The 25166-nt window shown below is 45.8% G+C and overlaps 1 protein-coding gene across 4 annotated transcripts in view; it reads left to right on the top strand.

Moving 5' to 3' along the window:
* The window catches only part of FNDC3A (fibronectin type III domain containing 3A), a 1314248-nt gene that overhangs the window by 140333 nt on the left and 1148749 nt on the right, over positions 1–25166 (top strand). For all 4 annotated transcript variants that reach the window (XM_085621888.1, XM_085621893.1, XM_085621890.1 and 1 more), the window contains exon 2: positions 20383–20500. The gene's annotated coding sequence lies outside the window, so the exon portion shown is untranslated. The remainder of the gene's footprint in view (positions 1–20382; positions 20501–25166) is intronic.

Raw genomic sequence — 25166 nt, forward strand, 5'->3', positions numbered from 1 at the left:
GCACAGGGTCAAGACTGATTTGCATATGGCTGGGTTCAAACTGGAATGGCATGGTGAGCAAAAAAAACGATGGATTTAGGCCCAGATCTCTGTACTGGGGTGAATGTATGACATTGTTCTGCATTCTGTCCATCATTTGTTATTTTTGCATTTGTCACCCTGAGTGGGAAGGGTATGCTCAGACGTGAGTCCCTTGCTCTCCATGCCACTGGAATCAAGCTATCCTGGCTGACGAGGGCTGAAAGCCCGAAACCGGTCCTAGGATGCTTGTTTCCAGTCCAGGGAGGACCTGGCTTGGCAGTTCGGGCTGGACTGTTCCCATGGGGCACAGGGTCAAGACTGATTTGCATATGGCTGGGTTCAAACTGGAATGGCATGGTGAGCAAAAAAAACGATGGATTTAGGCCCAGATCTCTGTACTGGGGTGAATGTATGACATTGTTCTGCATTCTGTCCATCATTTGTTATTTTTGCATTTGTCACCCCGAGTGGGAAGGGTATGCTCAGACATGAATCCCTTGCTCTCCATGCCACTGGAATCAAGCTATCCTGGCTGACGAGGGCTGAAAGCCCGAAACCGGTCCTAGGATGCTTGTTTCCAGTCCAGGGAGGACCTGGCTTGGCAGTTCGGGCTGGACTGTTCCCATGGGGCACAGGGTCAAGACTGATTTGCATATGGCTGGGTTCAAACTGGAATGGCATGGTGAGCAAAAAAAACGATGGATTTAGGCCCAGATCTCTGTACTGGGGTGAATGTATGACATTGTTCTGCATTCTGTCCATCATTTGTTATTTTTGCATTTGTCACCCCGAGTGGGAAGGGTATGCTCAGACGTGAGTCCCTTGCTCTCCATGCCACTGGAATCAAGCTATCCTGGCTGACGAGGGCTGAAAGCCCGAAACCGGTCCTAGGAGGCTTGTTTCCAGTCCAGGGAGGACCTGGCTTGGCAGTTCGGGCTGGACTGTTCCCATGGGGCACAGGGTCAAGACTGATTTGCATATGGCTGGGTTCAAACTGGAATGGCATGGTGAGCAAAAAAAACGATGGATTTAGGCCCAGATCTCTGTACTGGGGTGAATGTATGACATTGTTCTGCATTCTGTCCATCATTTGTTATTTTTGCATTTGTCACCCCGAGTGGGAAGGGTATGCTCAGACGTGAGTCCCTTGCTCTCCATGCCACTGGAATCAAGCTATCCTGGCTGACGAGGGCTGAAAGCCCGAAACCGGTCCTAGGATGCTTGTTTCCAGTCCAGGGAGGACCTGGCTTGGCAGTTCGGGCTGGACTGTTCCCATGGGGCACAGGGTCAAGACTGATTTGCATATGGCTGGGTTCAAACTGGAATGGCATGGTGAGCAAAAAAAACGATGGATTTAGGCCCACATCTCTGTACTGGGGTGAATGTATGACATTGTTCTGCATTCTGTCCATCATTTGTTATTTTTGCATTTGTCACCCCGAGTGGGAAGGGTATGCTCAGACGTGAGTACCTTGCTCTCCATGCCACTGGAATCAAGCTATCCTGGCTGACGAGGGCTGAAAGCCCGAAACCGGTCCTAGGATGCTTGTTTCCAGTCCAGGGAGGACCTGGCTTGGCAGTTCGGGCTGGACTGTTCCCATGGGGCACAGGGTCAAGACTGATGTGCATATGGCTGGGTTCAAACTGGAATGGCATGGTGAGCAAAAAAAACGATGGATTTAGGCCCAGATCTCTGTACTGGGGTGAATGTATGACATTGTTCTGCATTCTGTCCATCATTTGTTATTTTTGCATTTGTCACCCCGAGTGGGAAGGGTATGCTCAGACGTGAGTCCCTTGCTCTCCATGCCACTGGAATTAAGCTATCCTGGCTGACGAGGGCTGAAAGCCCGAAACCGGTCCTAGGATGCTTGTTTCCAGTCCAGGGAGGACCTGGCTTGGCAGTTGGCTGGGTTCAAACTGGAATGGCATGGTGAGCAAAAAAACCGATGGATTTAGGCCCAGATCTCTGTACTGGGGTGAATGCATGACATTGTTCTGCATTCTGTCCATCATTTGTTATTTTTGCATTTGTCACCCCGAGTGGGAAGGGTATGCTCAGACGTGAGTCCCTTGCTCTCCATGCCACTGGAATCAAGCTATCCTGGCTGACGAGGGCTGAAAGCCCGAAACCGGTCCTAGGAGGCTTGTTTCCAGTCCAGGGAGGACCTGGCTTGGCAGTTCGGGCTGGACTGTTCCCATGGGGCACAGGGTCAAGACTGATTTGCATATGGCTGGGTTCAAACTGGAATGGCATGGTGAGCAAAAAAAACGATGGATTTAGGCCCAGATCTCTGTACTGGGGTGAATGTATGACATTGTTCTGCATTCTGTCCATCATTTGTTATTTTTGCATTTGTCACCCCGAGTGGGAAGGGTATGCTCAGACGTGAGTCCCTTGCTCTCCATGCCACTGGAATCAAGCTATCCTGGCTGACGAGGGCTGAAAGCCCGAAACCGGTCCTAGGATGCTTGTTTCCAGTCCAGGGAGGACCTAAGCCCGAAACCGGTCCTAGGATGCTTGTTTCCAGTCCAGGGAGGACCTGGCTTGGCAGTTCGGGCTGGACTGTTCCCATGGGGCACAGGGTCAAGACTGATTTGCATATGGCTGGGTTCAAACTGGAATGGCATGGTGAGCAAAATAAACGATGGATTTAGGCCCACATCTCTGTACTGGGGTGAATGTATGACATTGTTCTGCATTCTGTCCATCATTTGTTATTTTTGTATTTGTCACCCCGAGTGGGAAGGGTATGCTCAGACGTGAGTACCTTGCTCTCCATGCCACTGGAATCAAGCTATCCTGGCTGACGAGGGCTGAAAGCCCGAAACCGGTCCTAGGATGCTTGTTTCCAGTCCAGGGAGGACCTGGCTTGGCAGTTCGGGCTGGACTGTTCCCATGGGGCACAGGGTCAAGACTGATTTGCATATGGCTGGGTTCAAACTGGAATGGCATGGTGAGCAAAAAAAAACGATGGATTTAGGCCCAGATCTCTGTACTGGGGTGAATGTATGACATTGTTCTGCATTCTGTCCATCATTTGTTATTTTTGCATTTGTCACCCCGAGTGGGAAGGGTATGCTCAGACGTGAGTCCCTTGCTCTCCATGCCACTGGAATCAAGCTATCCTGGCTGACGAGGGCTGAAAGCCCGAAACCGGTCCTAGGATGCTTGTTTCCAGTCCAGGGAGGACCTGGCTTGGCAGTTCGGGCTGGACTGTTCCCATGGGGCACAGGGTCAAGACTGATTTGCATATGGCTGGGTTCAAACTGGAATGGCATGGTGAGCAAAAAAAACGATGGATTTAGGCCCAGATCTCTGTACTGGGGTGAATGTATGACATTGTTCTGCATTCTGTCCATCATTTGTTATTTTTGCATTTGTCACCCCGAGTGGGAAGGGTATGCTCAGACGTGAGTCCCTTGCTCTCCATGCCACTGGAATCAAGCTATCCTGGCTGACGAGGGCTGAAAGCCCGAAACCGGTCCTAGGATGCTTGTTTCCAGTCCAGGGAGGACCTGGCTTGGCAGTTCGGGCTGGACTGTTCCCATGGGGCACAGGGTCAAGACTGATTTGCATATGGCTGGGTTCAAACTGGAATGGCATGGTGAGCAAAAAAAACGATGGATTTAGGCCCAGATCTCTGTACTGGGGTGAATGTATGACATTGTTCTGCATTCTGTCCATCATTTGTTATTTTTGCATATGAAGGAATATACTCCCTAAGACCCTGTGAAGGCGGACATACAGGAAAATATCCATGGGGGAAGGCAGTGTATCCCGAAATAACTGTTGCAAAGTGCGGAACCTGCCCTTCAGATAGAGATCACCCCAACACTGAATATTATGTTTGGTTTTAGTCTTTTTAAAGGCGCCCTCTTGCAGGACAGGCATTTTTGGATGATATATAAGCGAGAGGAGTAGTGGGGAGTATAACATTGGGAGCTTGTAAGTGGCGCGCAATGTGGTGCCAAGTTTTAACCGTGCATTCTACAGAGGTCGGGCATGGCATGTGAGGTGTGAGAGCAGACCGAATTACCCCGTCTAGCGGGATGGGGTTCGCCAGCCAGTGTTCAGTTGCTACATGAGGCATATATCTGGGAGGGTGAAACCAATAATGGGCACAATGTGCTTGAGCACAAAGATACTACAGTTCAAAGTTGGGGACATCGAATCCCCCCCGAGCGTATGGCCGTGTAAGTGTGTCCCACTGTAAACGGGGCTATCTACCGCCCCAAACCAGTCTAATTAACTCTGAACGGAGCATACAGAAGAACTGCCTGCCCGGGTAATAAGGAATATTTAAAAAGAAATATAAGAGCTTGGGGAGGACGACCATTTTAATGAGGGAGATGCGTCCCGCAATGGTGAGGGGGAGAGCGTTCCATCTTGTGATACTGCTAGCGATATGCTCCAGTGTACGCCCATAATTAAGCCTCATCAATTCGTTGCGATCAATAGTGACGTGTATCCCTAAATTTTTCATTTCAGTAGAGCACCAAACAATGGGAAAGTCATTGGGGAATGACGTCACTGAATCAGTGAGTGGAAAAAGTTGAGATTTGGCCCAATTGATGTGGATGCCAGAGAGATCCATGAATCTAACAAACTCACTGAGGAGCAGGTTGAGGTTCTGCAGAGGCTCCTTGACATACAAGGTAACATCATCCGCATAAAGGGAGATGAGGATCAGGCGAAGGAAGAGAGCCTTTTCCTGATGGTGTTGCCTGATTTTGGCCGCCGAGGGTTCTATAGCAAGGGCAAATAGGAGGGGGGATAGTGGGCAGCCCTGCCGGGTACCTCGTGTAAGAGGGAAGGAAGTGGAGGTATGACCATTAATCAAGACTTTAGCCGTGGGAGAAGTATAGAGGAGGAGTATCCATGCTAAAAAACCTATGGGGAGCCCCATGCATTGAAGAATGGTAAAAAGGTAGTCCCATTCCACAGAGTCAAAGGCCTTCGTGGCGTCTAAGAAGACCGCCACTAGTGCCAGTTGGGGATCGACATTCTGCAAAATAGAGAAAAGAGATTACAGGGGTTGTGAGAGGTGTCCCTACAGGGGATAAAACCCGTCTGATCTGGCAATACTAATTTTTCCAATCAATAGACTGAGGTGGTTTGCTAATAATTTTGCAAGAATTTTCACATTCGTATTGATGAGAGAGAGGGGACAAATGGAATCGCAGTAATCTGCGGGTTTGCCAGGTTTCAAGAGGGAGGTAATAAGCGCCTCTCTCATCGAGCCAGGAAGGATCTGTGATTCCTGAGCCTCCATGTACACTTCTTTCAACACCTGAAGTATTTGATCAATGTACGTCGGAGCCCGGGGCTCTCCCGGATTTTATCTGTATAATGGCCGCTCTGAGCTCGTCATCTTCAAACGGTGCCGCTAAGAATTCCCTTTGGTTGTCTCCTAACCATCCCAGTGATATATATTCAAGAAAGTGAGAAAAATCAGGGGGTTCAGTCCTAGGAGTACTGTAGAGGTCTGTGTAGAATTCAGTGAACGTGTGTGGGATTGCAGTACTATCTCTGTGGCGCACCCCTGCAGTGTCTATTATGTCCAGAATGTAATTGGAAAAGCGGGGCAGGCGAATTTCTGTCGCTAGTACCCTGCCGGGCCTCTCCCCTTCTCCGTACTACTGGCAAGGAAGTATTTGCCAACAAACTGAAAAAACTTGCGATGAGGAGGGAAGAGTGGGACATAAGGGTAGGTGTCCTTGAGATCCAAACAGACCGGCCAGTCGCAGCATGTCCCGCAGGATGTGTATGCCCTCAATTTTCAAATGGCTGTAAACCAGCCATTCACTGAACTCCGTAGATTGATCACAGGGCGTCGACTCCCGTCAGACTTGTCGACTAGAAAATGTTTGCTGACAAATCCATGAGGCTGGATAACCGTTGCACGAATAGAGACCTTTTCCAAGAGCGATTTAAGATCCGCGTTTACGAACGTGGCTTCCTGGAAAGAGAATTAGATCGGCCGAGGGCAGGTGGTTTGAAGCGAGGTACCATAGAACTCTATTTGGAAACCCTGCACAGTCTCTAGGACCCACGCGTCTGATGTGATGTCCTCCACATGTGGCGAAAAAGCGCTAGTCTGCCCCCCCACCTGAACCAAAGAAGAAATAATGAGTGCTCACCGTAATTGGTGGGGTTGGATTGCCCCTTGAAGCCTCTACCTCTGAATCGCTGACCCCTTGTGGGATAAAAGTTGGTGAAGCACTGCTGGTCTTGATAATAGCCTCGTCTGGAGCCTTGCCCTCTGAAGATGGCCTTGAGACGCGAACCAGCCGCCCAAGCGGCCTCTACCACGGTCAGCCCTGTGAAAAACTCGGGTGAGAAAAACCCGCTTAACGGGCGTTTGAGCCTTGTCTAATGAAGTGAATGTACTGATAAATTTACCCAGCTCTTTATTAAGGGGCTCTCCAAACAGCCTTCCTTGGGCCACCAACCTGACCTCTGAGGTGGTGAGGTCCCCAAGCTTCAGGTCCACCTTCATCAAGATGGAGTGCTGACGCTGCATGGATAAAGCCCAGTTGCCATTACCTAGAAAGATAATTGCCCTCTGCACCCATCCGTAAAGCACCTGTGGGGAAATTGGGGCACTCGAAGACTTGGCATCCTCTGCCATGTCGAAGATTTATGTGAGCGGGCCAACAACGTCTAAAGAGCTTGTCCTGGCATGCTCTCCAGGACCAGACTATACCCTTCTGGGGGTTCTTTACAAACTTGGCTAGAAAAGTGGCCTTCTAGGATCGATGTCCTGTGTCAAAGGTTGCCATCCATAGCCGTTTGTGGCCACTCAACTGTCAGGCAACTGTGCGCCTCTTTTTCTAGTAGCTTGTGGAGATGGTTTGCCACATAATGTGCCACTTTTTCACCGGGACCCCCTCCACTGACGGGGGGTGGAGAATTTCATCTGGGTCCAACATGTCAGACCCTTCCTCCATAGTGGGGGGGCTCATTGGGAAGGGGAGAAGGTCACAATGACCTAGAGGATCCTGCCTCCTCATCTGAGGGTGAGTCCGCGTTCTGATCAGGAGAGAGGGGAGTAGGGGGCTCCAGCTTGGTCAGCAGGAGGCAAGACTAGGAGGTTCTGGGCCATGAAGGCCTGTTTCAGTTGGGTGAACGCATCATGATCAATGTCCTCCTCACAGGGGTGCTTCCCCGGTAATGGGTCTGAATCCTGCGGACTGAGGGGTCTGAAGGCTATTGTGCTGCCTGGGATTGCTTGGCGCATTCACGCGGAATCATTTGCGCAAAGCGCTACTCCATGGTACCCATGACTTCATCAACTGCCCTATAAATGTAGGCATCAACAGACTCCTAGAAGTCATCACCCCAGGGTAGGGCTTCCAAGGGGTCATACATGTCATCTTCAGCCTCCATAAGGAATGCATATGGCATAGTTCAGGCAGGAAAAAGGCAGTAGCTATGCTTATCTAGGTGCGTACAGTGCTATAGAGCCCTTTCTAGGGCAAATGTGGGTGGTCAGATGGCTGCAGATATAAGAGTGGGGGGCTCGGTTAAGGGTTTTAGAGTGGGCAGAGCCTCACAGATATGGGTCCAAAGCTCGGGAAAACGTAACACCCGGTGCCAGAATCAATGGGGAATATATGTGGCTGGGAGCGTGTTCCCTCTAAGGGGCCCGCAAGGCCACACAACTTAGTACAGACCCCAGGGGGGGCGTTATATACACTCACAGTACCGACCCATAGAAAGGCGTATGGGTGGTTAACCCTTTGCATTACATACAGACCCCAAATCTTGCTGGGTCGTTACTTTCCAGGCAAGGCTCCATGTCAGTAGTTACCGGCGTGCGATTCCTGCTCCGTCTGAGGTGAAATTGGCAGGAATCGCGGTTCGGAAGCCGAGTGCCGACCACAGCCTAGAGCGCCACTAGGCAGGCAGAGGACCTCGTTGCAGAACCGCAGCAAAGCAGTGGCTGTGAAGGAGCGCTAAATGGGTTCCAGTGGCCGTAACAAAATCAGGCTGCACAAGTTCTTAATATATTGCAGTAAACATTATTAAAGTATAACATTTATAAACAACACTCACACTGTTGAAGAAACAAAAAGGAAAATGTGACATCTGTGTGCGAGTAGCAAAGAAAAAGCGGGACACAACGTGGAGGAAAGACTACAGGTGAGCTGGAGAAGTGTGATTGGATGTTGTTGGGACTGATATGTGTCATGATTGGACTGTTTTGTTGAACCATTCCCAGGGGTTCATGGGATTTGTATTTTTTTCGCTTTATTGTTGAAAAAGTTGAATAATGATAAATGTCTGCAATAATAAACAAGCATTTGCAATGCAATAGGTCTCGCATTTACGCGGGTTTGAGCTATTGGTATTGTAAATGACAATGCCTTTTAATTTATGTTTTAAAAAAGAAAATACCAATACAAGTCATTGTTATTTGCAATGTCAATATCTCAAACTCGCGTAAATACGAGGCCTATTGCATTGCAAATGCTTGTTTTCCTTATTTTTTAGTAAATACAAAGAAATGAAAGCATTTAGCTGTTTTTCACACTGCTTGTAATTGAGGGGATACGTTTTTCCACAGATGTAAATTCAATAATAAAAAGTTACAAATCAAATGTTGGTGATCGAGATGCCCCGATAAGCGTGGTATGTTAATTAAGGCTGTACTGGATTTGAAAACACTAGCAATTAAAGTGGAAAATTACACTTTTGGTTGTGGTATATATGCTGTGTAACAATTTGGTTGAATCTATTTTCTGTATAATAAATGTTTCAAGACAACACTTAAACGAGCCACAAACACCTCAGGCATCATAACTTGTTACGTTTCAATTGCATCACACTCTTGCCAAAATAGCAGCAAAGTGCTACCTCATCACCACAGCAAAAGCTGCATACTACAAGTAAGTAAAACCACTTCTACAGCCTCCAATATAAGTAGAACCCAGTGGCGGCCGGTATGACTATTGGGTGGAGAGCGGGAGGGGGGTGTTAATTTACTGAAAAAAAAAAAAATGTAACTTACCATCTCCTCCCGTCCAGCGTCAGGTCTCCTCTCTCCTCTAAATACAGGAAGCAGGCAGCCTCCCTCCCCTCCCCTAAGCCAACCAATCCCTGCCTTCTGGTTTCTCACAGTGCAAGACGCAGAAACATAAAATGGTATTTAAAAAATACCTTTTTATGTTTCTGCTTCTCGCACTGCGAGAAAGCAGTGGGGCGACGCTCCTCCTGCCAAGGGGAGGAGCCGCCCCTGGAACCCTCTTCAGCACCAACAAGCATTGCTTCAGTCCACTTTCAGACCCCCCTCCCCCGACTCACTCAGCTATCAAGTACAATGCCACTGACACATTCTACTGTGAAAATATTGCCACATCATGTCCACAAAATTTGCTCGGCCCTGCAGTGCAACATGCTCAAGCTACTTCACCTTTAAGATGCCCTTAAATGCCAAACTTATTGACACCCTAGTCATGCACATGGTCATCAAATATGAAGATGACATGCTTCCATCCATCACAGTGATAGCCTTGTTCTAACAAGCAGTCACTTCCTTCATTAAAATACTCAACAACTAATTAATTTAAGAAATCTTCTCCACCTCACTGAAAACAGGACAAATCCTTCTGCTATTGAAGGCAAGACCAAGTTCCCAGCCAACAATCTCACTTCTGTGCAGCCACACCTCAACTTCGATTCCTCACGAAGCGCACCAAAAAAATCCACTTGCCATGCAACAGATGATCAATTCAATAAAGGCACATCCTAAATGACTACCAGTTTGCCATTAGACCACAATCTGCCTGAAACTTGTGGTTCCTGCATTGGGCTCAACTTCCTAAAGCCTATCAAATATCATGCCAATTTATTACCCAGCACCAAAGTTATTTACAAATGAACACTTTATTGAGCCCACCTATTTACCTGTGTCCTTCCTTGATGGACTTGTGTGAAACACAATAAATCAAGAGAAGGCTGTACATAAGTGCATCCCAAATGTCATGCAGATTTGGGCTAAGGCACCAAAGTTATTACCATATCACCGATGTTGTAACCCTCCACCCTTTAAATGTGCTCCTCTTTCATTAATCTACAATCCATACACTTGGCATACCAAGAGAAAAATAATAAACATTCTAAAGATGTGCCAAATTTCATGCTGATTCATGAAACAGTATCACAGTAATTACTTCAGTGAACACTTGTTGGACCCCACCCATGGAAAACGTACTAAAATGTTGAGTGCACTACTGGTGAGCTGAACATGTTTCTTTCCAGTTTGTCATCGGTTGGTAAAGTTGCAAATACGTTAGGTTATGGGCTTAAGCAAGTAAAAACAATTACATTTGCCAGTTCTTTTTAAGAATGCACAAGACATACCTCACAGTCATCCACCATGTTGCTCTCCAGTTCAGTCTTCTGTTCTTGGGGTCGACGAGAGTTATTTCATGTGCTGTGTGCATTCTTAAAAAGAACTATCATAGGAAACCATGTAAAATGGGAAATATTTCACTGTTGCTTGTAAAAAATGGATTTCTATGTATATATACTTATATGCATATTGTAATAATAAATGTATTCCCACTGTTGAGTGTGGAGAGTGGCCATTACTCAATAGACTCAACCACCTGCTGCACGCAACCTTTGTCTGTCCTTGCGCGGGGGGAGGGAGGTGTTTGCCGGCAAGCGTATCATACTAAAATCTTAGTTTACGTTTAAAAAAAATTTCAATTTAGTGAACAAAACAAAGGTTAATGTGGAGTTAGCAAGAATTTGACTTATGTTAAACCTTAGAAATTCACTGAAAAAGCTCTACTGTTTAAAAAACACAAACAAAAAAAATCGCCAGTTATACATAACTGACAAGTACAATTTGCACAATTGTGATGCACTGCTTATGACCTCCCATTAATTACTAATGACATCTGAAATCTATGGTGGTGCAAGTTATTCTTCATGTCTAGCATCTTACTCCTGCACCAAGAGACTCGGTTCACTAGCCAAGAGCTGCTTAGATGGTGTTAGGGGGATGTAGATGCACACGCTGCCAGACTGGGACATCCCCAGGGATGTTCCCACCTTGGCCCTCCTTTCTTTCACATTCTCTGCACTCTTCCCATATCCCTGCTGGGTGAGGAGCAACCTCGGTAGAACTCAACAACTAGAACAGCACTTGACACTGGATAGGTATTTGTTTAAGGTTATGTTGTTCCTATGTCACTTTATTTGGTAGAGACAGGTCTGACTTTACACATTTGTCAAATGTACAGTATGTTGATACCCTACTCTTCTGGCAATCTGTAACATAAACCTTGTAACAAAAATGAAGATATTATGCTATTACAGATGTACAACAAAGACAACTGCACAGTGTAACCGAACTTTTATGTCATCTATAATGCCATGCAACCTACTATATGTGAATGAATGTGTTTGGTGCTTTTCGAAAACCAATAAAGAAAGTTTTATAATAAAAATACTTATGTCTAGTATTTTTGTTTCTGTTGTCTTTGATCGTTTGTGGAGTCACTAGACAGTGTAATGGGTCTGTATTAGAATTTGCATAACACTTACCTGTGTATAACAAAGTTGGCCTTTGTTTTCTTACCCAATTCTGCCCCACGCTCTTAGAGGTTTATCGTGTTGGCTGTTTTGCTTTACTTTGTAGGACATTAAAGATGACTCTAGGGTTGTAGTCTAAAGAATGTTCTTTAACAGCCAGTGCGGCTAAAACGAATACTCCAAATAAGGCTTTCTTTGGTCCAATTATATATTTAGTAGAGATTTCTATGTATACTTGTGGATGTATCCTTCTCTGAGATCCACGTTTTCTTTGTGGTCTAATTTATCCTTTGGAATCAGCCTTAGCACCTTGAATGCAGCCTCACATGCTTACTTGATACAGATGTGAAAAAAGAGTTCTAGAGTCTTCTTTGCTCACACTAAGAAAAGTAGACATTATGCCAGGTTGTTGGACTTTTTTTGGACAGTGTTTTTAATTTAATTTCCCATTTACAAAACTGGTTCATATTCCGCAAGGCCTTTATTCAACGATATACACATTCAAAGCTAATCATAAATCATTGCCTGTGAGAAAAAAACTATAAAGCTGACACCTGGTCTACATAGCAGCATGTGTGTGTGCGTGTTTGGTGTCTCTCTAAGAGCTGATGTGAAATTGGCCAAACTGCTCTTTTTCAGATATTCATTAGCTTCAACATGTCCTGGTACTGCCTCTAGCTGTCGCTCACTTACTCAAGTATTGGAACTTTCATAGATTTACATGCTTGAATTATTCCCCGTCGTTGAAATGGGAGTCCCCGGTATATCAAAATACCAATACATGAACATAAACTAGAAAATAGGCCTATGCCTATTTCAGGTTTGTGTGAAAGCACGTTCTGGTAGGAAGCGTGTCACTCGAATTGCACTCCAATGGAGAAATTAATCAAGCGAAGGTCGTTTTCTGTATTTCATAGGTTTATAAACCTATGAAATACAGAAAACGACCTTCGCTTGATTAATTTCTCCATTGGAGTGCAATTCGAGTGACACGCTTCCTACCAGAACGTGCTTTCACAGTATTCTCATCCCTACTCAGGGGGATCTACTCGTCTGCACCCATACCTCGCTTACCGAAAGTACATCGATTTTACACGAGTGCGCTTCCTCTCTCTTCATCTATTTCAGGTTTGTAACATATCCCTATTGTTTTGTAAAAGAGACCACTCAGGTTTTCAGCTAATCGGAATACCCTACCCTCTAGAAAACTGCTGAGAGAACCTCAGACCTTCAGATTTTCTACAGCACGTTGAGCTAGGGAGTCTCCACTGAGCTCTGCTCAGTTTTTTCCTTAATTTCTACTACTTCAAGATTTTAAAAACCATTTCTGTATTCTCTTTATCCAATTAACTACTGATTAAACTAGCTTATTCGATCTACAATTCCTTCTCTGAATTTCATGATGTCTGACAAGGAGAAGAAGAGTCTTTTCAGAGCCTGTGCCACCTGCTCCAAGAAAAGACTTCATACTGATGACCCTCACGGCGACTACATCTATTGTCTGTACCCCAACTACAAGGCTGAATATTGCAAGGTATGTCGTACACTTTCCACCAAAACCATAAGGGATCGTGAGGGGCGCCTTCTTATTTGGCTTCAAAAGTTGAAGGCCAGGAAAGAACTACTATCAAGTGATGACCGTAATGAGGCTTCTTCTTTGCCATCTAGAAGATCTCACAAGAGGGATTGATCACAATCTCACTCCTCTTGTGAACGCTCTCAAAAAGCCTAAAAAAAGACCATAGACTCAAAGGTCTTACAGGCGTATTCCAAATCGCCTCACAGAAGTGAAAATGAGATGAAAGGACATCATTCAAGGGGTAGCAAAGCAAACAAGGCAAGTTCAAGGCAGGCAAGCTTTCAAAAAGCCTTCAACTGTCTCCCTTGCGAAAAAAACGGCAAAAAAAGCTTTATCGTCAACTAAGCCTTCGTCGTCGACGACAGTGAGTTCTAAAAAATCCTCATTGACGTGGGGTGATGTCCTCCATTCTTCGAAAGCCAAGGGGCAGTCACCGTCTAGTTCATCTCCACCGACGACACCATCGTTGTCGAGGGTTTCACAGTCATCAAGGCCATTCTTTCTCCGACGTCTGCAGCGTCGATGGTAGCTACAACGACAATAGCGTTGACTGCATCGACAATGACAGTGTCTATGTTGCCGCTGGTATTGACAACGATGACAGTGGCTCTGTCAATGACACCATTGATGACCTCACTGACGAGGGAAAAATCACCTACGGAAAAGATCAGAGGTCATAACGCCTAGCAAAGTAATTCCTTTGCTTCCTTCACATCTCTTGGAGGAACAGGATTCCGATGCAGATGATAGGCCTTTTGGATATGCCCATCGCAGTTGCACGTAAAAATGTCAAGAGGATGAGTACGAAGAGGAGTATGAAGAACAATACTATTGTATGCCTTAACAGAGTACCACCAACAAGATCAAGAGGAGATAGTTTGCATGCCATCTTCATTGCTCTCTGACTTACAGTTCATGCTTTCGGACTATAAGAAAAGGTTTCCGTCAGTGTCTTCTCCTCCTCAACCTGCTTCATTACCACCTTGACAATTGTCGGCTCCTTCCACTCCACAACAGGGTCCAATGTTACAATCTACAGTTCCTCCATGATCAACACCGCCTCCCGCTCAGCAGGATCCGGTGACTACGGATGATGACCATGAGGAGAAGGAGCTTCCAGAGCCAAACCAGGAATGGGACGATTATCCTATTGCCACACCATCTTCCCCGTCTCCAATTCATATGGATTCACCACCCGAGGTCATCAGTGGTTTTCACAATTTGCTGGAAAGGGAGGCAAAGAGGTTTGACTTGCCAAGGCCAATTTCCCAAATGGAGTGCTTTCTTTATGACTTTAGAGAACCCTTTAGGAGGTCAGTGCAGGCCATTCCCATTGTTATCTACATATGGGAGGAATGCCTCAAAGTGATGAATACCCCAGCCACTGTGACTCCGGTTCTTCCCAGGTTAGAGAAGAAATATAAAGCTCCAGAAGATGCTCCTGTCTGCCTGGTGGGCCACCCGAAGCCTGACTCTGTGGTCTCTCATGCTGCACAGAGGAAGTCTAACAACCTGTCTGCTCTGATCACAACACCTCCGGATAAAGAAGGCAGACGCTTTGAAAATGCAGGCAAATGTTTCTCTCAATGTCAGGTATTATGGTCAGGGCAGCTAATGCTCTAGCAATCTTTGGGCTCTACGATCGTCAGATGCTGTGCGATCTAGCTCCATACATTGAGCAGCTTCCGGATGACAGAAAGACAGAAGCCAAAGCGATCCTTGAGGAAGGTGAGCGGCCATCCTTGGAGGTTATAGACTGTGCAATGGACATTGCTACAACAGCATTTAGATCGCTGGGAGGAGCTGCAGTCTTACGTTGCCAAGGTTGGCTCAGGACGGCATCTTTCATCTGGAACAAACTACTTGATCTTCCCTTTTATGGAGAGGCCCTTTTCGGCAAGCATATTGATGAGGCTTTCCAAGATATAAAAAAGACACTGGCACTGCAAAGTCATTGAGAACGCTTCAGTACCATAAGGTACACTTTTGAGGAGCATGAGGAAGATGTCTTCCATCGTATAGAGGTGGATACCAACAATATAGGTATCCCTTCCTCTTCTCAATCATATTAACATCAGTACACCCAGCGTCAGTCCCAATCTGCAGCATATTCGGGATCTGCACCTAGGGGAAGAGCGGGGTCACAGGGGAAGGATTCCTCGCGTCGCAAATGATGACGTTGAGGCTCCGGCTATCCCTTCCACCCATTCTCAGGTCCCCTTTGGGGAAAGGATCTCTAAATAACTCCAACATTGGTGAAGCCTAACAACGGACCAGTGGGTTATCAACCTTATTCAGTTTGGCCATACTCTGAAGTTTCTTCAAATTCCATCATGCACTCCGCCCCGCTTACAAGCGGTGAAACATCTACATCTCCTGTGTTTGGAGGTTCTTTTGATGCTCCAAAAAGGTGCAAAGGAACCAGTTTCTCCATCCCAGAGAGGGAAAGGGTTCTACTCGCGTTTCTTTTTGGTACGGAAGACTTTTAAAAAATGGCGGCCTATCCTGAACTTAAGGTCTCTCAACACCTATTTCAAGAAACAGTCCTTCCTCATGGTCACATTGCAAGACATCTTATTGCTTTTAAACCCAGGAGATTGCATGGCCACTTTCGACTGACACGATGCATACATCCACATACCCATCCACCCATCACACAGGAAGTATCTCCAATTTGCTATAGCCAGAAGCCACTACCAGTTCAAAGTCCTGCTATTTGGCCTAAAATCAGTGACAAGAATATTTACCAAGTGTTTGGCTGTGGTGGCAGCCTTTCTGAGAGGACAACAACATAAGGTGTTTCCCTACTTGAATGACTGGCTGATCAAACCACCATCAATATCAGCAGCCCAGTCATCCAGGGCGGCTTGCACAAGGCTGTTCGCCAGTCTAGACCGCACCTTGAACAAAGAGAAATACATTTTGCATCCTTCACAAACATCACTTTTTTGGGGTCGGTCCTGGACAGAACTCTCAACAAAATCTTTCCGTCTCTCAAAAGGCAGACCAAATTAATATCCGTGACTGTTATGTTATGTTAACTGGGATTTATAGAGCGCATAATCACCGGCAGGTCTCTTAGCGCTACGGGAGAGTATCTAAACCTTGCCAACGGTCAGATGTACATGCACCCAGTCGAGGCTTATGCTGTGCCCAGGGCCTCTATGAACAGAAGAGTCTTGAGTCTTTTCCCGAATGGAAGAAGGGTGCATTCCTTACGTAGGCTCTCTGGTAGCCTATTCCATAGTTGAGGAATCAATACAGAGAAGGCTCTGCTCCCTTTAGAGGTTGTTTTGAATCGTGGACAGGCCAGTAGGCCTGCCTTGGACGACCGGAGGGTATGTCCAGGCACACAGTTCCCTAGGCGCTCCTTGACATATAGTGGGGCCTGGCCATGGATGGCTTAGTGGGCGATGCAAAGGCCTTTGAAACTCGCTCTCTGTTTAATGGGGAGCCAGTGCAACTGCTGCAGTAAAGGAGTAACATGCGCCTGTTTAGTGAACCTGAAAATCAGCCTAGCTGCATCATTCATGGCCACTTGTAGTTTAGTAAGCAGTTTCTCGGGGAGACGAATGTATAAGGCGTTGCCGTAGTCCAGCCGTGACATAATCATTGCCGACACAACCATCTGTAGTGTGGCGAATGAAAGGAGCTAGTTTCCGCAGTTGTCTCAGTAAGCCCACTCAGGTCTAGACCACAGTGGACGCTTGGTTCGTCATGGTGAGCTTGGCATCTATTTTGATGCCTATGCTTTTTACTACCGGGACTGGCGTAGGGGTGGTACCCAGCTTATCTTGAGAAAAAAGTCACTTTCAGTTCGCCGTTACAAGTCTCTCCTGGGAACAGTGTCATCTTGCATCCCTCTTATTCCCGTCTGTCGTCTGAGGATGCATCTCCTTCAGGAACAGCTAGACTTGCAATGGCGTCAAGCGGAAGGGTCTTTTGAGGATGTGATTATAATAATGCCCGCAATGGTCCAGGCTATCTCTAGGGTGGACCCAGCGGAGAAATATCTCGCCACCCCTGCTCCGCTCATTATCGCAACTGGTACTTCTCTAGACAGGTGGGGGACTTTTCTGCAGGCTCACCAGGTCATTAGCCGTTGGCAACAGCAACATCACCTTCTCCACATCAACTTACTGGAGCTCAGAGTGGTATGTTTGTTGGTAATTTGTTGGTTCTAATCAGAACAGACAACACTACTACGATGCATTAGGTCAACAAGCAGAGGGCACCAGGTCTCATCCCCTATCTCAGGAGGCACTGTGCATTTGGAATGGGCAATCCAAAAGAGAGTATCATTTAGAGCAGAACACCTTCCGGGAGAGCAGAACACAACAACAGACACGCTAAGCAGGCTCAGGGTCTCATGCCCCGAATGGGAATTGCATCAAGGGACAGTTGATAACATCTTTCTCCAGTGGGGCAAGGCAACTATAGACCTGTTTGGGACTCCTGAGAAAAAGAAATGCTGGTACTTCACAAGTTGTCATCACCATCTGGGATCTGAGGGGAATGCGTTTTTTTTTAATTTTTTTTTTTATAAGAAACCTTTATTACACATTAAAAAGATACAAACAAGGGCCTACAACCACAAGGGCCGGCCGCTAGAAAGCTCGGGAGCCAGCAAGGCAACGCCATACATTCAAATGAGCCAGAAGCAAAAGCTCCCGAAAGTTCGTAAGCACATATAACAGGCCGCGGCCACAGTCCAAGGGCGATCAAAAAGGACGGTTTCATATTTTCTATTAAAAAACAAACAATAACACACAAACAAGGCAATGAGAGTCCGAAATAGCAGCGTGCGCTCCCCAGGACGGGGGAAGATCCACGTTATCTGGAATAACTCGGGGAATGCGTTTTTGATGGCATGATGAGGCACCTTTGCCTACACTTTTCCTGCCAAGGTTACCGATGAAGATGAAAGCAGAATGCTGCAGGATCTTCCTCATAGCCCCATCTTGGGCACGCCAGTATTGGTACAAAGAACATCTACTACTCTCTGAGGCACAACCTATTCTCTTGGATCCCATTCCATTGCTTCTAAAGATGTCCCAGGGACAAGTGTTACATCCGGATCACAAATCGCTTCAATTAGCAGCATGGCTCCAGAACACAGAGAGTTTGTCCATCTAAACCTCCCTTCTGAATGCAAGGAGATTCTTTACAATGCTCGGGCACAGAGCACTAACAAAACCTATAGGATGAAATGGGAGCAATTTTGCCTCTGGTGCCAGGAAATCTGATATACATTCTTTCTCTTTCTCACTGCATGAGAGCCTCCCTTACATCGTTCTTTTGGCAAAATCTGGACTGGCTCACGCATCCATTAAGATACATCTTGCTGCTATATGTCATTTTAGAAGGACCTCTTCAGGACACTCTTTATTTTCAGCGAGAATCATCAAACAATTAATGAAAGGGCTATTTAGGATTATTCCACCTGTCAGACTTCTCCACTGCTCTGGCGTCTTAACGTGGTACTTTTGCAACTCGTGAGGCACCCTTTCGAGCCGATCCATAAAGCAGATCTCAAGTACCAGTCATAGAAAGTTGCCGTGCTTCTAGCGTTGACTACGGCTAGACGAGTCTGTGGAATGCAGGCTCTTACTATCTAGGAACAATATGTTTAATTCAGGGATGACAGAGTGGTTTTGCGTACCAACCCCAAGTTCATTCCTAAAGTTCCTTTGGGCTTTCACTTGAATGAGCCTCTTGTTCTCAAAACCTTCTTTCCGCAACATGCAATGCAAGTGGAGAGGGCTCTTTCCATTCATTGGATGTACAGCGTTGTCCTAAATTCTGTCTTAAAAGGACTAAAGCCTTCCGGAAATCACCTCAGCTCTTTGTGCTCCTCGAGAGTCTATCCTCTCTCCATGCAGAGTATTGCACACTGGATTTCAAGCGCTATTCAGTATTGACATCAATCTACAGGAAAACCCCTGTGGGTGAGTTTGTGCCCATTCTACTAGAGCAGTCTCTGCCACAACCACCCTATTTGCCAGAGTTCCCATCCAGGACATCTGCAGAATGCTACCCGGAAGAGTACCCACACCTTTACCAAACACTACTGCTTGGACTCCACAGTTTGCAGTGACACGGCAGTGGGCCAGGCGGTGCTGAGAAACCTGTTTAAATGATGGCGAGTTTCTCCCTCATCCCTCCTTCATTTCTTTCCTAACACTGCACACATTTTTGCTTCACTGATTTACTCCTTTTCCTCTTAACCCTATTATTTCTGATTATTGCTGTGATTTATATATCTTCCATTGGTTTCAAATTGAGATCAGTTTTAAAAGCATGTCTGAAAATGTTAATGGTATCATATAATCTAAGGACCAAAAAATGTGCTACGAACTGCTAGCTACTCTGTTTCAAGCATGTGAATCTATGAAAGTTCTAATACCAGAGTAAGAGAATAAATTACTTACCTGTAACTATAGTTCTCCAGTATTGCAATCTTTCATAGATTCACATGCAACTTGCCCTCCTACCCTGAGAAGCTCACCTTTAAAGCCTTTGCAGGTTAAATCTTCCACTAGTGCTTTGAAAATCTGAAGGTCTGAGGATCTCTTAGAAGTGTTCTGATTGGCTGAAACCTACGTTTGCTCTCTTTTACAAAACAATAGGGATATGTTACAAAACTGAAATGGGCCTAGTCCTATTTCCTAGTTTATGTTAACTTTGCATTGCTAATTTGATATACTGGGGACTCCCATCTCGATGACGGGGATTGATTAAAGCATGTGAATCTATTAAAGATTCCAATACTGGGGAACAATAGTTACAGGTAAGTAACTTATTTTCTTCCCCTTCATAATTAATTCCATGTCATTGCAATTGAGTTTTTTTTCATTTCAAATCTTCAGGCCACAATAATTCGTTAAACAACATCTCTCACTCTGCAGGTTGGTGTGACTCAGAAGAGGTTACACTTCCAGTAACTTTTTTAGTTCAGAACTGAGTAAAGGTCATCCTAGAAGATAGACATACTTGTACAGAGAACACCTCTACAAACTTGACGTTTTGTGGTAATTGGTACATTAAATGTCATATGAAGTTAATTTCCCCCTTACATGTGTTAGTGGCATGGTTGCTCTATGTAGTTGAGTTAATCAGATTTAGCTTTTGTTTGTTTTTGAAAATTAAGCTGGTTTAATGGTTAGAGGTAAGAGTTGTCCTACAAATAACAAGAGACTTTATAGTAATCAAATCTTGTTTGTTTAACTAGATTTGCACAGCTTGCACCAGCAGTACTTGGAGTGAGACCACAGTGCCACTTGGATCATTTAAGCTGTGTGTACGATGGAGTGCTTTGATGTGTGGCAGAAACTGAGTGCCTTTTAAAAGTGAGTAATTTCTCTTTTAAATAGTTCTTTCTTTTAACTGCTCATCATCACTGCTTGATTTTATTTTTCCGCTTTTAAATGAATATTTCTGTACTCAGTCATTTTTCTCCCAGGTTGAGATAAAGGAAACAGAAGAGCTACTGTACTGGTGTTACATAATAAGGTGAAGGTGACATGAGATTTTTAGGGAGCACAATACTACCTTTTGGCACTTTTTAAAACCTATCCTGTTAGTGAATTTTCCAAATATTTGTTCCCACTCATGTTTCTGCAGCTGTAACATTCAATTTTGTCTGCTCTCGCTCAATGTTGACTTCCTCTACCACACTCTTATCCTGTGAATGATTTCTTATTGGTTGAACAGCATTCTTTCTGCTAATGATTACAAAGAGAACAGTTTTAAAGTAAACAGATTATGTTCATCAAGTCACATCTTAGCTAATTATCTTCCTTCTCAGTGAATCTGTAACATGCGTTCTTCCATGCTTAAGTCAGTATAATATGGGGGAATATTCAGGCAGCTGGTAAAACTGATGTTGACACAGTTCACTCGTTATCATCCACTATCCCTATGGAGTTAAAATGCATAGAATTCTCTTTCATCCATGAGGAAATGGTTAATTAAACATCCTACTGTACATTTCTCCCAGGTTGCCATAAAAAAATGTTACCCTTCAGTTATGCACTATTTGAGTGAAGTATTGGCGGTAGAATTGGAACTTTCACCTAAGTGGTTCCTACTAAATGTGTGGGAGGCAACCAACTTAAACAACAAAGAAAAAACCTGGGTAACACTGGGAATGGTAATTGCTAGTAGCAATATTGCAAGACAGTGGGGAACACCCAACGAATCAACACAACAAGTCAGGATGGAAGACCCAGATTGGTGCATGATAGCGGAGCAGGAGGTATATGAAAGTAGGAGCTCTCCTGGCACATGGGAGCAGATATGGAGCAGGTGGAACTTGCATAGGGAAAGCCTATGTATTACCCCCCTAGATGGGAGCCCGTAATCTTACGAGTCAGTAACAGATAGACACACTGTGAAAGTGCCAAGAAACGAAATAACAATAGTAACTGATGTAAATTTGGTGATTATTGATTTTCCTAATGTCAGTCAGACAGTGCTCAATGCTCTTAAATGTACTGAAATATTCCTTGTGATGTCATCAATAAAAAAAGTAAAAAAAAAAATGTTACACTTAGTCACACCTAGTTAAAGCCAAAATGAGCTCTTACAATGATGCCCAGTTCATTCTTTCTATTTTTCTGTATATTTCTACGCCCAGGGTAACTTGTTCTCTAACTGAAGGCAGTGCTTATATTGTCCAAAAACGTTGTTACTATTAAGTTATGTATTAAATGTAGTGTAAATACTTTTAGCCCTGGAGCTACTGCTCTTCAGCTGGACTTCTGGCCAGTGGTGAAAGTTTTGAGAAAGCAGTGCTTAATGACCTTCAAAAGCTTCTGTAGCCACAGCATATTTCTTGGCTTTCTCTAATCCAGGTTCTACTCCAGAAATGGAATGGAAGTCCTTAAAAGCAATAAAAATGATCTTACCTTACATCATTCTGGATATCATTTGTAGATCAGGAAAGCTAGGCCACCTTTATCCTCTTGGACCTCCCTGCAACATTCAACACAGTGGCCCATTGGGGCGCCAGAGAGCCCGGAGCAAAATGACCGCACTTTAGTGCTGCTCTGCTGGTCGAGGTAATAATCCACTCAATATCCTGCACCAGCGCCGCCATCCAACCGTGATATGAACATATCCTAACGCTTCAATATGCGAGGAGCACTTTGCTGATTTCGGCGCCGTCATTCCGGGCCCTGGCGAACTGTTAGCTGCAATCTTCGAAAATGAACAGCATGGCGGCTCTGGAGTGTGTCCTGCGCTGAGGCCTGCCTGCGCTGCTGGGGCCATTGCCGTGGGCCTGTCATTGCTGTCTGGAGGGCTGCAGCGGCGAGGAAAACTGTAGCTGACCTGACTCCTGCATTACCATAGAAGCACGGTAAGATCTCGCTGCTGCGATCCGCGCCCCGGGCAGCCCGCCATATTGCAGACAACGATCTGAGCCTGTCGAGGCCTAGAGTGGGGCTCTGAAGAGCGCGGCCTATACCAGAACAGTTTGCTGCTTTGCTGATGCCGCCTAGCGCCCTGCGGTGGCCGTGCGGTGGGGGATCGCGACGGTGCATCCAGGAGTGACGGAGTTGGCCTGGCAGGATGGACAATAGTCCCAGGTAAAGGCGCCGATGATTTATTCCTGAAGACGTGACTGTGCACTCTTGCGGAATTGTGACCTCCCCCTCGTGTTGCTGCCCAGCGGCGCTGGGACTGCCTGAGACGGCGGCCGCGTATATCGGGCTCTGAGCTGCGGCCCGTGAGCCAACTGCCTGCAGCGGCGTGGCGGCGAAGTGGAAGCCTGGATGCGGGGCGGCCTGTTGAGCGTGCTACGCTCAGAGCCCTGAAGGCCTGTCCCTGACTTGCGCAAGACGACCCTGTTTGCTGGCCTCTACTACGAGGGGATCTACTGCCCAGATATATCTGAAAACGCTCAGCCTTGTGAAGCCTCCAGTGCTGCGTGGGAGTTAGCACAGTGTTGTTGGTGTTATCAGGTGGAGTTCCAGGCCTATCTGTGAAGAATCTGTAAGTTGTGGTGTCGCGGTGCACGGCTGTCCCCAGCTTTTCGCGGTGCTCTGCTGCCGTCACGCAACCCTGTCTGGACTACAAAAATCGCTGCTGCTGCGCAGGTGTTGTGATGGGCTGTGGCGAAGACGACTAGGACCCACATGTCGCACTGCCCTGGTCCAGTTAAGGATTGGGAGGAGATCTGCCATGACCGTGCTGCTGCTTGCCACCGGTTTAGGGTGGTGGATGTTGGCATACTGAGCTTGTAGGGTGCTGTGCGTCATATCTGTCACAACTGGAGCGGGGCTACCCAACGCACTTTCACCATCTGCACCCTGTGTATATTCGTGCTCCGTGTGGGAGAGCACCACACCTCCTCGCACAGGGGTGTGCCCTTTATCCAAAACTCCCTATCTGTTTGGAACTTTGAACGTTAGATATAACCTAGCGTCAACATTTCGGCGGTCAGACGGGCGGAGTCTGTCAAGAAGTGGCATTCACCATGAGCAAGACAGATAAACTTTTACACAAAATAATGGGGTAACCCTGTGTCCCTCAGAACCTGGGTATATGTATTATATGGATACAATGGTTCTGTAGGGGAATTACAATTGCTTTGTTTTGAAGTGTTCACAATATCAATACATTATATAAAAAACAATTGGGCAGATGCAGTTATTTGATGATTGAGTCCATATGCTTGATCACATACGCATCATGTTCATGTATGAATTGATCAGTACTACTTCGGACTGAGAGCTGGAGAGATTTCCTTCCACCAGATCAGGTAAAATACCCGACTGGCACTAAAGGATTAATTACCTGGTAACTTTCCCAGACTTCTACGACTCGTGCCTCTTTGGAGGTCAATTGATAACGACCTTTGCTGCAATTAGAAGCCTAAACGCACGCGCAGTGAATATTGACTTTTGCGCAGGGCTACACATCTACCCCTTCGTCCCGCGGAAGACCCGCCGCGACGCTTACTAAATTTTGCGCCTAGCTTTGGGTCGAAACGTCGAAGTACATTAATGCGTCTACACAACGTCTCAGTTCAATAATCAATTCATACATGAACATGATGCGTATGTGATCAAGCATATGGACTCAATCATCAAATAACTGCATCTGCCCAATTGTTTTTTGTTATAATAAGTGTATTAAGTGTATCGTTTACATGTCACTTCTTCTTCACAATTCTCTCAACTGTATTGTTGTAGCCTAACTGATTTATTATTCTTTCCTAAAAAATATTGAATGAAAAAGTATTGCTTGGGTGTTGTCATTTATTTTTTCTTCTTTTCCTAAATCATGGATACGTGTCACATATAATGTATTGATATTGTGAACACTCCAAAACAAAGCAATTGTAATTCCCCGACAGAACCATTGTATCCATATAATACAAGACAGATAAACAGCAAGCCAAGCAGAACTTTAAGACCCGGAGGCTCTCGAAATCTCAATCTCCAGCTGCCTCAGACACTGAGCCTGAACTGGAGGGAACGCTAGCAGCAAACTGGAGCACATGATGCTTAATATGCAATAGAGCCTTCAATCCATTGACGCCAAGATTGATAACCTCAACCTGCGGATGGATAACATGACAGCGAAACTTGACAAGCACGGTTCGAAGATAACTGAAGCAGAGCAACGCATTTCAACAACTGAAGACCAGATGGCGGTTATTGGTGCATCGTGCTCCAGTATAGAAAAAGTCCTGGCGGTGATTCAGGCGAAAAATGAAGATCTCGAGGCTTGCTCCCGTCATAATAACTTGCGAATTACAGGTGTGCCGGAGTCAACCAATACGGGCGCAATGGAGCTCTACGTCGAAACTTTGCTCAAAGATATACTAGGAGCCGAACATTTTTCGAATGTGCTGGTTGTGGAACATGCTCATAGGTCACTGGCACCCAGACCTGTGCCCGGTGCTTCGCCACGCCCCATTATTGCCAGACTGCTCAACTATCGGGACCGGGATACGGCGCTTCGACTAGCCAGAGAAAAAGGGGCTACCACCTACCAGGGCATGCA

The sequence above is a fragment of the Triturus cristatus genome, chromosome 8 (assembly GCF_964204655.1).
Source record: "Triturus cristatus chromosome 8, aTriCri1.1, whole genome shotgun sequence".
Lineage (NCBI taxonomy): Eukaryota > Metazoa > Chordata > Amphibia > Caudata > Salamandridae > Triturus > Triturus cristatus.